The sequence below is a fragment of the Eleutherodactylus coqui genome, chromosome 5 (genome assembly GCF_035609145.1).
Source record: "Eleutherodactylus coqui strain aEleCoq1 chromosome 5, aEleCoq1.hap1, whole genome shotgun sequence".
NCBI lineage: Eukaryota > Metazoa > Chordata > Amphibia > Anura > Eleutherodactylidae > Eleutherodactylus > Eleutherodactylus coqui.
In genome coordinates this window covers 11,078,670-11,091,701 of record NC_089841.1, presented here as the reverse complement: position 1 = coordinate 11,091,701, position 13,032 = coordinate 11,078,670, and the positions used below count along the sequence as shown (strand labels likewise).

The window sequence follows — 13,032 nt, the reverse complement described above, 5'->3', positions numbered from 1 at the left end:
TCAAGCCCTTAGGAGGAGTTGTCGCTTTGCTGCAGTACAAGTGATCGAATGCTTGAAAGTTCAAATCCCCGTGGGAACTAAAAAGTGTAAGAGATTTAATAAAGTTTTTAAAAGTTAAGAAAAATAAAACAATATCCCAAGTTCAGAAAATCCCCCTTTTCGCAATAAAAACAAACTAAATAAAGAAATTTGTGAATTTGCCCTCGCCGTGTACGGAAAATATCCCAATATTTATCCCGCAGGCAACATGGCGGATCCTGCGCTCGTAGCGAAGGCCGAGTCTCATCGATGGAGACGACTAAACGTCGGAACTGGTCAGATTCACGATCCCCGGACCCTCGTGGGTGAAAGGGTTAAGGAGCGGGCGGGTGACGATGATGTCATAAGGTGTGGGGTGGGAATGCGGCTCATCTGGTTTCTCCATTTACCTCCTTGTCCTTTACACGGAGCCGGATTATTTATGGTCGGGCTGATACTTGTTAGCGACCAGTCACATTCTTCTCATTGCGCCATTCTCATGGGGGGGGGGGGCGATTATGTTACACTGTGGTGACACTTATACCAGGAGATGGTGCAAGCTGCAGATACAATGTAGCCCCGGGGGTAACGTGTGACATCGTATATGTGTTTGTATCCACTCCCAGGGGTGATACGGGTTATTTTCGCCGTGTGGTGGCAGTTTTACCGCTTATAGGAATAGATGACCGCCACATGATGGCGATTTCCTAAAGGTGTCTCCACCCAGGTACAGTTCCCCGGGGGTTATTGGTGGTTCTCATTCCGTTGGTTACTTTGATCCTGGGGTGACGGGTCGTGCGGCCGCCATGAAAAGGCTTGTGGCCAACACCAATCTGCCTGGTGACAATGATGCACACGGATGGGGAGTCTGGGGAAGCCGGGCAGCCTGCAGGCACTAAGGAATGGCGGCACGGAGGAGGGCAGCGATGCAAGAGCAGCAATTTTTGGAAATGTCTTTTTCCGTCTAGACCGGTGAAGCCATGCAGATGCGAGAGCGGCCACCATGTCTCCCAACGCTCCAGCAGTCGGTGAACAGTCCTGGATTCTGGGAGCGGTCCTGGGGGGCCGCAGACACGGCTGGGAATGGAGCAAAATGGGAAAAGATACTCTCCTCTTTGGTTCCCCTGGCTGATCGGGTCCGCGGTGCTCTGCTCACTCCCGGGTAGTGCGACTGCTTGCTGTCAAGCACATGATCACTGCGGGCAATCTCAGCTGTACCAACACGGAGGCTGGGGATCAACAGCACTGATCATGTGATCGTGCCACCAGGAAGGGAGCGGGGCACCGAAGCAACACTGACTGGAGTGCGGGGGGGGGGGGGGGGGGGGAGCTCCAATACAGGCAAGAGGTGACCCTCACTAATGGCCACCATCGCACTGCCTATAGGAGGCGTCACTGAGCTCTTCACAAATCCAGACCAGAATATACAGCTCTACGAAAAGCAAACCCTTTTATTTAATAAGCTGCTGATCCCATTTGGTAGCAATCAGGTCCACACAACATCTTCTGTAGCTGCATGTAGTGGCACACAAGGGGGATAGATCATACAATGTAAGACACTTCCTTCCTCCAAACGTCTTTCAGTTTATCAGTATTTCTGGGATGCCTTGTGTGCACAACCCTCTTCAGGTCATACCACAGCATCTCCATAGGAATAAGGTCAGGACTGTGACTCGGCCATTCCAAAAAACAAATCATCTTCTTCCACCATTCTTTAGTTGATTACTTCTGTGCTTTCGGTAATCATCTGGTTTCATCATCCAAAGCCTCTTCATCTTGAGGTCCTGAACAGCCCTTACATCTCCTGTAAGATGTTCTGATACACCTGAGAATTCATCGTTCCCTTAATGATCGCAAGATGCCCAGACCCTGAGGAGCAGAGAAGTCCTAAACCATGATGCGCCTCTCTACCATTGCCCCCAAATCATAATGTTCCTTCCACCATAGCCCCAAACCATGATGCACCTCTTCACCGTAGCCCTAAATCATCAAGCCTCGTCCACCATCGACCCAAGCCATGATGCAGTCTCTACCATCGACCCAAGCCATGATGCAGTCTCTACCATCGACCCAAGCCATGATGCAGTCTCTACCATCGACCCAAGCCATGATGCAGTCTCTACCATCGACCCAAGCCATGATGCAGTCTCTACCATCGACCCAAGCCATGATGCAGTCTCTACCATCGACCCAAGCCATGATGCAGTCTCTACCATCGACCCAAGCCATGATGCAGTCTCTACCATCGACCCAAGCCATGATGCAGTCTCTACCATCGACCCAAGCCATGATGCAGTCTCTACCATCGACCCAAGCCATGATGCAGTCTCTACCATCGACCCAAGCCATGATGCAGTCTCTACCATCGACCCAAGCCATGATGCAGTCTCTACCATCGACCCAAGCCATGATGCAGTCTCTACCATCGACCCAAGCCATGATGCAGTCTCTACCATCGACCCAAGCCATGATGCAGTCTCTACCATCGACCCAAGCCATGATGCAGTCTCTACCATCGACCCAAGCCATGATGCAGTCTCTACCATCGACCCAAGCCATGATGCAGTCTCTACCATAGACCCAAGCCATGATGCAGTCTCTACCATGCCCTTCTCCTCCACCAGGCTTCACAATTGGATGAGATTTTGGTGTTGGTATGCTGTGTTCTTGTTCTTTTCCTCCATAACGTTGTAACATTGTACATTTGTGCTAAAAACGTCCACTTTTGTCTAGTCTATTCGTTGAACATTTCCCAGAAGCATCATGTTGACATCTCGGTGGTTCAGGTAAACTTGAAACTGCAATATTAGTTTTGGCCATCAGCGGCTTCCTTCCTGGTGTCCTTCCATGATCACCATTCTTGGTCAGTGTCTCTCTAATAGAGGACACATGAGCAGAGGTCCCCTGCAGCCTGCAGAGTCCTCGGGGGGTCCCCGGCCGCCTGCAGGGTCCTCGGGGGGTCCCCGGCCGCCTGCAGGGTCCTCGGGGGGTCCCCGGCCGCCTGCAGGGTCCTCGGGGGGTCCCCGGCCGCCTGCAGGGTCTTCGGGGGGGGTCCCCGGCCGCCTGCAGGGTCTTCGGGGGGGGTCCCCGGCCGCCTGCAGGGTCTTCGGGGGGGTCCCCGGCCGCCTGCAGGGTCCTCGGGGGGTCCCCGGCCGCCTGCAGGGTCTTCGGGGGGTCCCCGGCCGCCTGCAGGGTCTTCGGGGGGTCCCCGGCCGCCTGCAGGGTCTTCGGGGGGTCCCCGGCCGCCTGCAGGGTCTTCGGGGGGTCCCCGGCCGCCTGCAGGGTCTTCGGGGGGTCCCGGCCGCCTGCAGGGTCTTCGGGGGGTCCCCGGCCGCCTGCAGGGTCTTCGGGGGGTCCCCGGCAGTCTGCAGGGTCTTCGGGGGGTCCCCGGCAGTCTGCAGGGTCTTCGGGGGGTCCCCGGCAGTCTGTAGGGTCTTCGGGGGGTCCCCGGCAGTCTGTAGGGTCTTCGGGGGGTCCCCGGCAGTCTGTAGGGTCTTCGGGGGGTCCCCGGCAGTCTGTAGGGTCTTCGGGGGGTCCCCGGCAGTCTGTAGGGTCTTCGGGGGGTCCCCGGCAGTCTGTAGGGTCTTCGGGGGGGTCCCCGGCAGTCTGTAGGGTCTTCGGGGGGGTCCCCGGCAGTCTGTAGGGTCTTCGGGAGCTTCCCGGCAGTCTGTAGGGTCTTCGGGAGCTTCCCGGCAGTCTGTAGGGTCTTCGGGAGCTTCCCGGCAGTCTGTAGGGTCTTCGGGGGCTTCCCGGCAGTCTGTAGGGTCTTCGGGGGCTTCCCGGCAGTCTGTAGGGTCTTCGGGGGGTCCCCGGCAGTCTGTAGGGTCTTCGGGGGGTCCCCGGCAGTCTGTAGGGTCTTCGGGGGGTCCCCGGCAGTCTGTAGGGTCTTCGGGGGGGTCCCCGGCAGTCTGTAGGGTCTTCGGGGGCTTCCCGGCAGTCTGTAGGGTCTTCGGGGGGTCCCCGGCAGTCTGTAGGGTCTTCGGGGGGTCCCCGGCAGTCTGTAGGGTCTTCGGGGGGTCCCCGGCAGTCTGTAGGGTCTTCGGGGGGGTCCCCGGCAGTCTGTAGGGTCTTCGGGGGGTCCCCGGCAGTCTGTAGGGTCTTCGGGGGGTCCCCGGCAGTCTGTAGGGTCTTCGGGGGGTCCCTGGCAGTCTGTAGGGTCTTCGGGGGGTCCCTGGCAGTCTGTAGGGTCTTCGGGGGGTCCCTGGCAGTCTGTAGGGTCTTCGGGAGGTCCTCTGCTGCTCCTCTTGGTTTCTCTTTCAGGATTGCCATGAGTTATGTGCACTGACATTCTCCGCTCTGCTATATATGTGTAGTAGGCCTCAAGCTGTAGCTCTGGTGTTGCAGATAATTGCGCAGGATACAGATGGCGTTTACGGTGATGACACAATAAATCCTTCCTGAAAGAAGCCATTTGGTCTGGAGGTAGAATGTGTTATCTGGAGGGGCCGCAGAGCCCCCCACCTGCACATGTGTGTGTCACTCAGCACAGCCAATAATATTCTGCACGGCCACTAATATAGCCCTAGTGGCAATATACGAGCGGACAGAATTCCGTACTGGTTGGGGGGGGGTGTTAACGGGCAGACAGTGTATTATATACAGAGCATGACATCTTCATTATATCCCCTCCCCCACAGGCCAGAGACCACAGCCCCTCCCCCACCATATCAGAAGCTTCCAGAACACTGATGGACAGAGGTCTTCTATCAACGCTAGAGGCCTGTCACGTTACAAAGATACATTGTAACAAACAATCAGCTGTGAGAAGTATCTGGTCAGGATGGGTTTTCATTCACTGACAGCAAGCAGAACACAAACCAAGATCTATTAGCATGTTGCAGAATTTTATATACACGGAAGTGAATGAGGCACTGTGGAACTGTAGTGCCCAGCATGCCGTTAGAGCTGCTGGGAGTTGTAGTTCCTCCATTTCTGGAGAGCTACAGGTTGCACAAGCTGCGCAGCGGCGTCACGTTCACCGCACAGCGAGGATTACAAAGACGAATTTATTGATGGCGCGGTGGAGGCTGAGGACGCCAAAGCGAACGCCCAGCCTCGCCTACGGTCAGCTTAACATCCCAACAGAAAACAGATGATTGGCCGTCCGACGCATTTGGCGCCGCTTATCTTACTAGGACAGAAGGGGTTAATATTCTCCTTGTTGGATGACCCCCTCCCCCAGCCTCGCAGCCATATAAACACAAGGTGATTGGTAGATTGTACCGATGTACCGTCATGGCGTCCAGCGTTACGTGACTTAGGCCAGAGGGACGCGGTGGCTTGGGGTGTGACGGCAAAGATGGCCGCGTTGTCACGTCCCGCCATACTGCACGCTAGTGGAAGTCTATGCCGTCACCCTGAGGCTCACAGACTCCGCAGCTCCAACCCAACGACCGCCAGACATCCAAACTGGTATTCCTTCATCGGGTCACAGGGGGCCGCGAGCGGACATCCGTCTGCATTGGCTTCCACTGGTTTGCATGGTCGCAGGGCCGCACGGCGATGCTTGGCTGCGCGATCAGCGCCGTGACCAAAACCAGCGTCCGGCGCCAGGACGCGTCCTTCTATGGTGGGAAAATAGTAGATTGAGTTCCTCCGTTTTTTGGTACTTCTCACCGCTGAGGGTTTGTTACAATGCGCCCAGTCAGACAATCTGTGAGCAGTACAATTGTATCAGATGGCGTCCCGGACGTGCCCCCAGTTATGGCAGGACATCCCCGAGGCACAGCCGGGCATGTGTGATAAGGCCCGGAGTCTGTGGGGTGCTGCCCCCCCATGAGCTGCGGGGACCTGCAGTGGGGTCTGCGCGGGGCTTTCAAAGTGCACCAAGTTGCCAGAGATCAGCTGCTACCGGGGCTAGAGGGGTTGTCCGGCTTTGTATTTCTGGGGCGCAGCGTGCACTGCGTGTATCTGGGGGTCCAGGCTGTGTTTCCAGGGTGCACTGGGTGTATCTTGGGGTGTATGCTTGGTAACTATGTGCTCTACTGTTTTTGGGGTGCAGTGTGTTGTCTACTGTTTCTGGGGTGCACTCTATCTTGGGGTCTCTGGTCTTTCTGGGGCGCACTGTGTTCTCTGCTGTGTTTTTGGGGTACACTGTTTTGGGGGTGCACTGTGTTCTCCACAGTGTTTCGGGGGTGCACTGTGTTCTCCACAGTGTTTCGGGGGTGCACTGTGTTCTCCACAGTGTTTCGGGGGTGCACTGTGTTCTCCACAGTGTTTCGGGGGTGCACTGTGTTCTCCACAGTGTTTCGGGGGTGCACTGTGTTCTCCACAGTGTTTCGGGGGTGCACTGTGTTCTCCCCAGTGTTTCGGGGGTGCACTGTGTTCTCCCCAGTGTTTCAGGGGTGCACTGTGTTCTCCCCTGTGTTTCGGGGGGGCACTGTGTTCTCCCCTGTGTTTCGGGGGGGCACTGTGTTCTCCCCAGTGTTTCGGGGGGGGGGGGGCACTGTGCTCTCCCCAGTGTTTCGGGGGGGGGGGGCACTGTGCTCTCCCCAGTGTTTCGGGGGTGCACTGTGCTCTCCCCAGTGTTTCGGGGGTGCACTGTGTTCTCCCCAGTGTTTCTGGGGTGCACTGTGTTCTCCCCAGTGTTTCGGGGGGGCACTGTGTTCTCCCCAGTGTTTCGGGGGTGCGGCCCTTGCACAGCTCTTGGGGGCCGCAGTCTGCCTTGCAGGAGGCGGCTGCACATAGCTGACATTTTTCGCTCTCTGTGTACAGGTTCAGTAAACACTCTGCACCCCTAACCGTGACCTCTGACCTCCAATACCACCCAGAGTGCTGCCATTAACCCCTCCATGCCCGGGAGAGAATACAGTACCAGGTCTAATAATGGGGATGAACACTATACGCCCGCCGCTGCTCCATCCTCTTGTACTACAGTTGGACGGCGGGCCCCGAGGTGTTAGGGCCCAGCTGGGATTCTTATTTCTGTGTCTGCTGATACCAGTGGGCCCCATCGCACATCGGCTTTCACACACGGGCGTTTTTTTGCCTTCTTCTGGATCAACTAGGATGGGAACCGGAACCGAACCTTCCAAAAACACCATAACAGGGGAATGCAATCTACTGCTCCCTGTTATCAGCCACAGTGCTGGAGAGAAGCAGAGTGCAGCTTTCATCAATGAAACCAGTAAGGGGAAATGCAGAAACCTCCCCTCCCCCATAACGGTGGCTTTATGTGCCTTATCTGCATTGTGAGAAACATTCTATATGTGACTGATATCAGCTGCCCCTCTTATAGCATACTGATATAACCTCCAGAGACATCATATATGTGACTGATATCAGCCACCCCTATTATAATGCTCCAGTACTGATATAACCTCCAGAGACATCATATATGTGACTGATATCAGCCGCCCCTCTAATAGCATACGGATATAACCTCCAGAGACATCATATATGTGACTGATATCAGCCGCTCCTCTTATAGCATACTGATATAACCTCCAGAGACATCATATATGTGACTGATATCAGCCGCTCCTCTTATAGCATAATGATATAACCTCCAGAGACATCATATATGTGACTGATATCAGCCACCCCTATTATAATGCTCCAGTACTGATATAACCTCCAGAGACATCATATATGTGACTGATATCAGCCACCCCTATTATAATGCTCCAGTACTGATATAACCTCCAGAGACATCATATATCTGACGGATATCAGCGGCTCCTCTTATAATGCTCCAATACTGATATAACCTCCAGAGACATCATATATGTGACTGATATCAGCCACTCCTCTTATAACCCTCCAGGACTGATATCACCTCCAAAGACTTCATATATCTGACGGATATCAGCCGCCCCTCTTATAACGCTCCAGTTCTGATATAACCTCATGAAACTTCATATATGTGACTGATATCAGCCGCCCCTCTTAGGCTGGATTCACACAGGGCGGATTTGCCGCGGTTCTGCCGCAGCAGATCCGCCTGCGGCCGCTAATCTCGGGATTAGCCAGCCATGTGGACGAGGTTTCTCAGAAACCTCGCCTACACAGGACGGCTAATCCGCTGCGGTAAATCCGGTTGAAACCGCGGCTGCGGCCGCCGCAGCCGCGGTTTCAAAGGATCGAGCATGTCTGTTTACAGTCGTTTTTTTGTTTATTTATGTTACGGCCGCGCTCTCCTCTATGGGAGCCCCGTCCGCAACGGAAAAGCATGCGGCCGGGCCGCTTCAAAGCCGCCGCGGCTTAAACCGCAGCGGTTCTCCCGGCGGAAATCTCGCGGTTTTTGCTGCGGCCAAACCGCAAGATTTCCGACGAAAATACGCCCTGTGTGAACCCTGCCCTATAATGCTCCAGTACTGATATAGGCTCCAGAAACTTCATATATGTGATTGATATCAGCCACTCCTCTTATAACGCTCCAGCACTGATATAACCTCCGTTTACATCATAAGTAATAATATGTTTGTTTTTTTTTAACTCCCTGCTTGGAGGTCACATTTATAGACTCCCAGGACTTGGCGGTTTATTGTAAAGGACTGGGGAATGCATAACCTCGTACATCGCCCCTCCCCCGTATAACGCAGACACCTGTAATAACAAGACAATAATAGAGAAGCATGGTCACTCTGGCCACGACGCGCCCCGGCCACGCCGCACCCCGAGGCCCGCGCGCCCCGGCCAAGATCGTCGGGGCGGTCGGCGTTACCTCTTGCGTTCCCTGCACCAATAATTCTCGTTACTGCGACGGGCCTCATCCATACTGACTGACAGGAAACCGCTCCTTGTTGCCCATGGCAACCAACCAGAGCGCACAGCAGTCCAAGGCATACAACCGCTCTGTGACTGGTTGCTAGGGACAACAAGGAGGGTTTTCCTGGCAGGCAGTGTGGATGAGGCCTACAGGGAAGCGATGCGCCGGCTTCTGCTGCCACAGTCACGGGGGGCCGCCACCGCGTGTGGGGGACATGACGCATCACACGGCGCTCAGGGAAATCAATATGTCGCTCGTACATTATACAGACGCGTTGGGAGCGCCGCAGCAACGGACGCTCCTCATGGCGACTGAGCGCTGACCGAAGAATCGTTCACAAAGGCCGCCAATTAGCCCTCTGCAATGAGCGCCAGGACGTGGATCCACGCAGGTTTGCTGCTGTCCGCACGCGGCCTAGGACCACCGGTATTGTTCGTCACGGCGAGGCGCACCGCCGACTAGCGAGCAATTCTATGCTGCATAAACAAATCCGCTGATGAAGGAGCGGCCAAACGCCACGCGAGCGGAAATAAGGCATTCGGGTGGGAGTCCCTGCATAAAGGAGCGCGCCATTTCACCGCAGGGGAATCCTTCAGGTCGTCCGCTGCTTTCACCATGGAGTCCGTTCTTTGGGTGCGTTCACTTGAGGACGCTTCTCGTGCGAGTTTTGTGCGCCGCACGTGTTTTCAGGGGGTCTGTATACACGTGCGATCCTTCTCCCGCAGCGCTGAGAGAACATTCTGACATTTGTCTCTCAGCCCGCACAAATCTCGCTCGGCGGAATTTTAATTTTCTCCTATTGCAAATGCTGAATTTTCACGAGCAGAAAAATCCCGCGTTCAGCCACGGAATACGGTTGTCATGGAAATCGCAACGCAGTGAACATCGCAATTTTACAAGTGTGATATTGTCTGAGTTTTTCAGACCACCTTTGCACTCGCCTGTGTGAAAGTACCGTCGGGATGCCTTTATGTATACTGCAATACACGCGCAATCCCAAGAGACCCTCGGGCACCCCCAAGAGGCCCCAGGGCACCCCCAAGAGGCCCCAGGGCACCCCCAAGAGACCCCAGGGCACCCCCATGAAACCCCAGGGCACCCCCATGAAACCCCAGGGCACCCCCATGAAACCCCAGGGCACCCCCATGAGGCCCCAGGGCACACCCATGAAACCCCAGGGCACACCCATGAGGCCCCACGGCACACCCATGAGGCCCCACGGCACCCCCATGAGGCCCCACGGCACCCCCATGAGGCCCCACGGCACCCCCATGAGGCCCCACGGCACCCCCATGAGGCCCCACGGCACCCCCATGAGGCCCCAGGGCACCCCCATGAGGCCCCAGGGCACCCCCATGAGGCCCCAGGGCACCCCCATGAGGCCCTCGGGCACCCCCATGAGGCCCTCGGGCACCTCACATCGGACATCATATGGACACCGTGTGCGCGGGTGGTCCGATGTCCAGGACCCCTCATCTGTGGATCAGACAAGAATAGTGTCATGCTACGATTCCTGTGAGTCGGACCAGCGCTCTAAGTGGTGGTGGGAAAGAGGGAAATCGCCGGTGTGAATGACGCCATTCTATCGAGTAGTTTCCACTTCCGTCCGATTTCAGAATTATTTTTTGGGTCCAATGTGAAGGACAAATGGTGGGTGTAAATACCGCCCGGAGGACTGAACGCCCACAGACGGATTATCGCTGCGGAATTCGCAGTAAGACACCCGCTGCCAATTCCGCAGCAATGTCCGTCCGTAGATGTCCTGCGGTAAACAATTCTCCCCTGCGATTTTCCGCTCGTGGGGGCCAATCGCAGCATGTCCTATTCTGTGCAGAAAATAGCGCGGGCGGCTTCCATCGCAGTCAAAGGAAGCCGTCCGTCCTGCGATATTCCACGCAGTGGGCACAGCGGACGTATTGCGAGGAATCAGCGACACTGCCCAGCACCAGTGCGTCATGCTCTGCGCACATGTGCCGGGCGAGACACTCGCGGAGGATCTGGAAAGGTGAGTATGGGGTCTCTGGGGGGCACGGGTCTGATTCCACTGCGATATTTCGCCATGGGCATGAGGCCTGAACGCAATGGAAGCCGTCCGCGCGATTTTCTGCACAGAATAGAACATTCTCCGCCATGGCCACGGCCGGGTTGGATTCTGCCTGCGACCCTATACTCAGCTCTCCGGATCCGCTGCAAGTGTCTCGCCTGGCGAGCTGCCGCGTATGTGCGGGTGCAGCGCATGACGTGCCAGCGCTGGGCTGTGACGAGGATTCTCACGGTACTTCCACAGTGCCCACTGCGCAGAATATCATGGGACAGACGGCGTCCATTAGCACAAACCCACCTTGATATGCCCAAACACTCTGACAGTTGTGGGGTACCATCTCTGGGACCCGCGCCAATCTGAAGATCTGGCCTCCCCAACTTCATCCTGGCTGTATGTGGCAGCCAGGGTGGTCCGACATTCCGGGAACATCAGAGTGGGCTGCTTACGCCATTTCCTTAGCCGTATATTCACACAATTGATTCGTGGTAACCGCAAGAGTGCGCAAAACTTTTAAGTACATCACTAAATCACAGAAAAACAAAGAAAAAAATAGCAGGAAAATCTCACCAAAAAGTGTCCTAAAATGTTTCCACGACCTCCATTCGCGCGAGTTAAGGAAGCAGAATTGCGCAGCTGCTCAGGTGTTTCCGCACTCTCGGCCTCCATTGCCGCGGTGTATTTCCATTGCGGCCATAATGATGGAGGGGCCCCTTTAATTAGTGTATAAGAGGAAGTGCTGCAACCTTTTTTTCAATCCTACAGTATTTTAACGATCTCTGCTTGCTGACAGTGAATGGAAATATTTGCATTAGAAGGCTCCATGCAATAGTTCTCACAGCTGAGGTTTTGGTACAATGTGTCCAGTCTAGACAATGCTCTGTGAGCTGAGCAGTGGGATACCTTGTTGTTAGCACAGCATTGACTGCCACCAGGAATGTGGGCGGGCTGGGAAGACAATATATCCCTTCCTCTAATGACTCCCTAATTCCTCCTAATGGTCTCCGGCTACTGCGGCACTCAGGAGATTATAGGATCACAAGTGCTATAATGTCCAGCAAACCAACCTGCCAGACAGGTCTGAACAGGCGCATTATCACACCTCCAGCAGCGGGGCAGAGCGCAAATCACCCGTCAAGGCATCCAGATAAACTAGAAGTCAACACAAAGGAACAACAAGAGCCAAGGAGGGGTATATAAGAAACCCCGTGTGATATCCACCTACAGACATAATCGTACTCATCATAATAGTGAGCGCAGCTCTGGAGTATAATGCAGAATGTAACTCAGGGTCAGTACAGGATAAGTAATGTATGTACACAGTGACTCCACCAGCAGAATAGTGAGTGCAGCTCTGGAGTATAATACAGGATGTAACTCAGGATCAGTACAGGATAAGTAATGTATGTACACAGTGACTCCACCAGCAGAATAGTGAGTGCAGCTCTGGAGGATAATGCAGGAACAGTACAGGATAAGTAATGTATGTACACAGTGACTCCAGCAGCAGAATAGTGAGTGCAGCTCTGGAGGATCAGTACAGGATAAATATGTACATGGTGACCTTACCAGTAACAGAATAGTGAGTGCAGCTCTGCAGTACAATACAGAATAAATATTTGCACTATAAGGGCTTCTACCCACTAGTGTAGTGCAACAATGAGTCTTAATCATGTGACTTTCAGCTTCCTGGAGCGGTCGTAGTCGGACACATTGCACTGACTGATGTACAAGTCAGTAAATGCTTCATACACTGTTGTGTTGCGCCCCCTATTCAGTCTATGGGCCAGATGCTCCCCAAGGAGCATTACTGGGACCTCATTATCACACGGCGAAGATGATGATGGTCCTATCAACTCCTAAAACCTTCCACTTCTGCTCCTCTACTCAAACCATTTGTACGTCATTTGTATATAGCATCGCAGTCATATTTGGCTATTACACATGGGTGATGACAAAGTTTCTCCAACCATGAGTGTGGCAATGACTCCAATTCACTGTTCAACTGCCATCTCCACCCAGACAGTGACCAGCAGAGATCTCCTCACCAGTTAACTCTATGGGCCACAGGAACATTACTCTAGATGCCGTTTCACAGGACGTCCAACCTCCCTCCCAGTTTGGTAGGTGCCTTACAACTACACAGGACACATTCGCGAGCCACGGACATTAGATCAACTATCAGAGTCTTGCCTTCTATAGGAGAAGGTCAATGTTGGTCAATGCTTCTTTTCGAGCCATCAACCTCCAAGAGCTATTGATA

At 54.5% G+C, this 13,032-nt stretch overlaps 1 protein-coding gene across 2 annotated transcripts in view; it reads right to left on the bottom strand.

Annotated features, from left to right (window-relative positions):
• Positions 1–13,032, bottom strand: part of ARID3C (AT-rich interaction domain 3C) — a 130,013-nt gene that overhangs the window by 101,262 nt on the left and 15,719 nt on the right. The gene's annotated exons all lie outside the window — the stretch shown is intronic.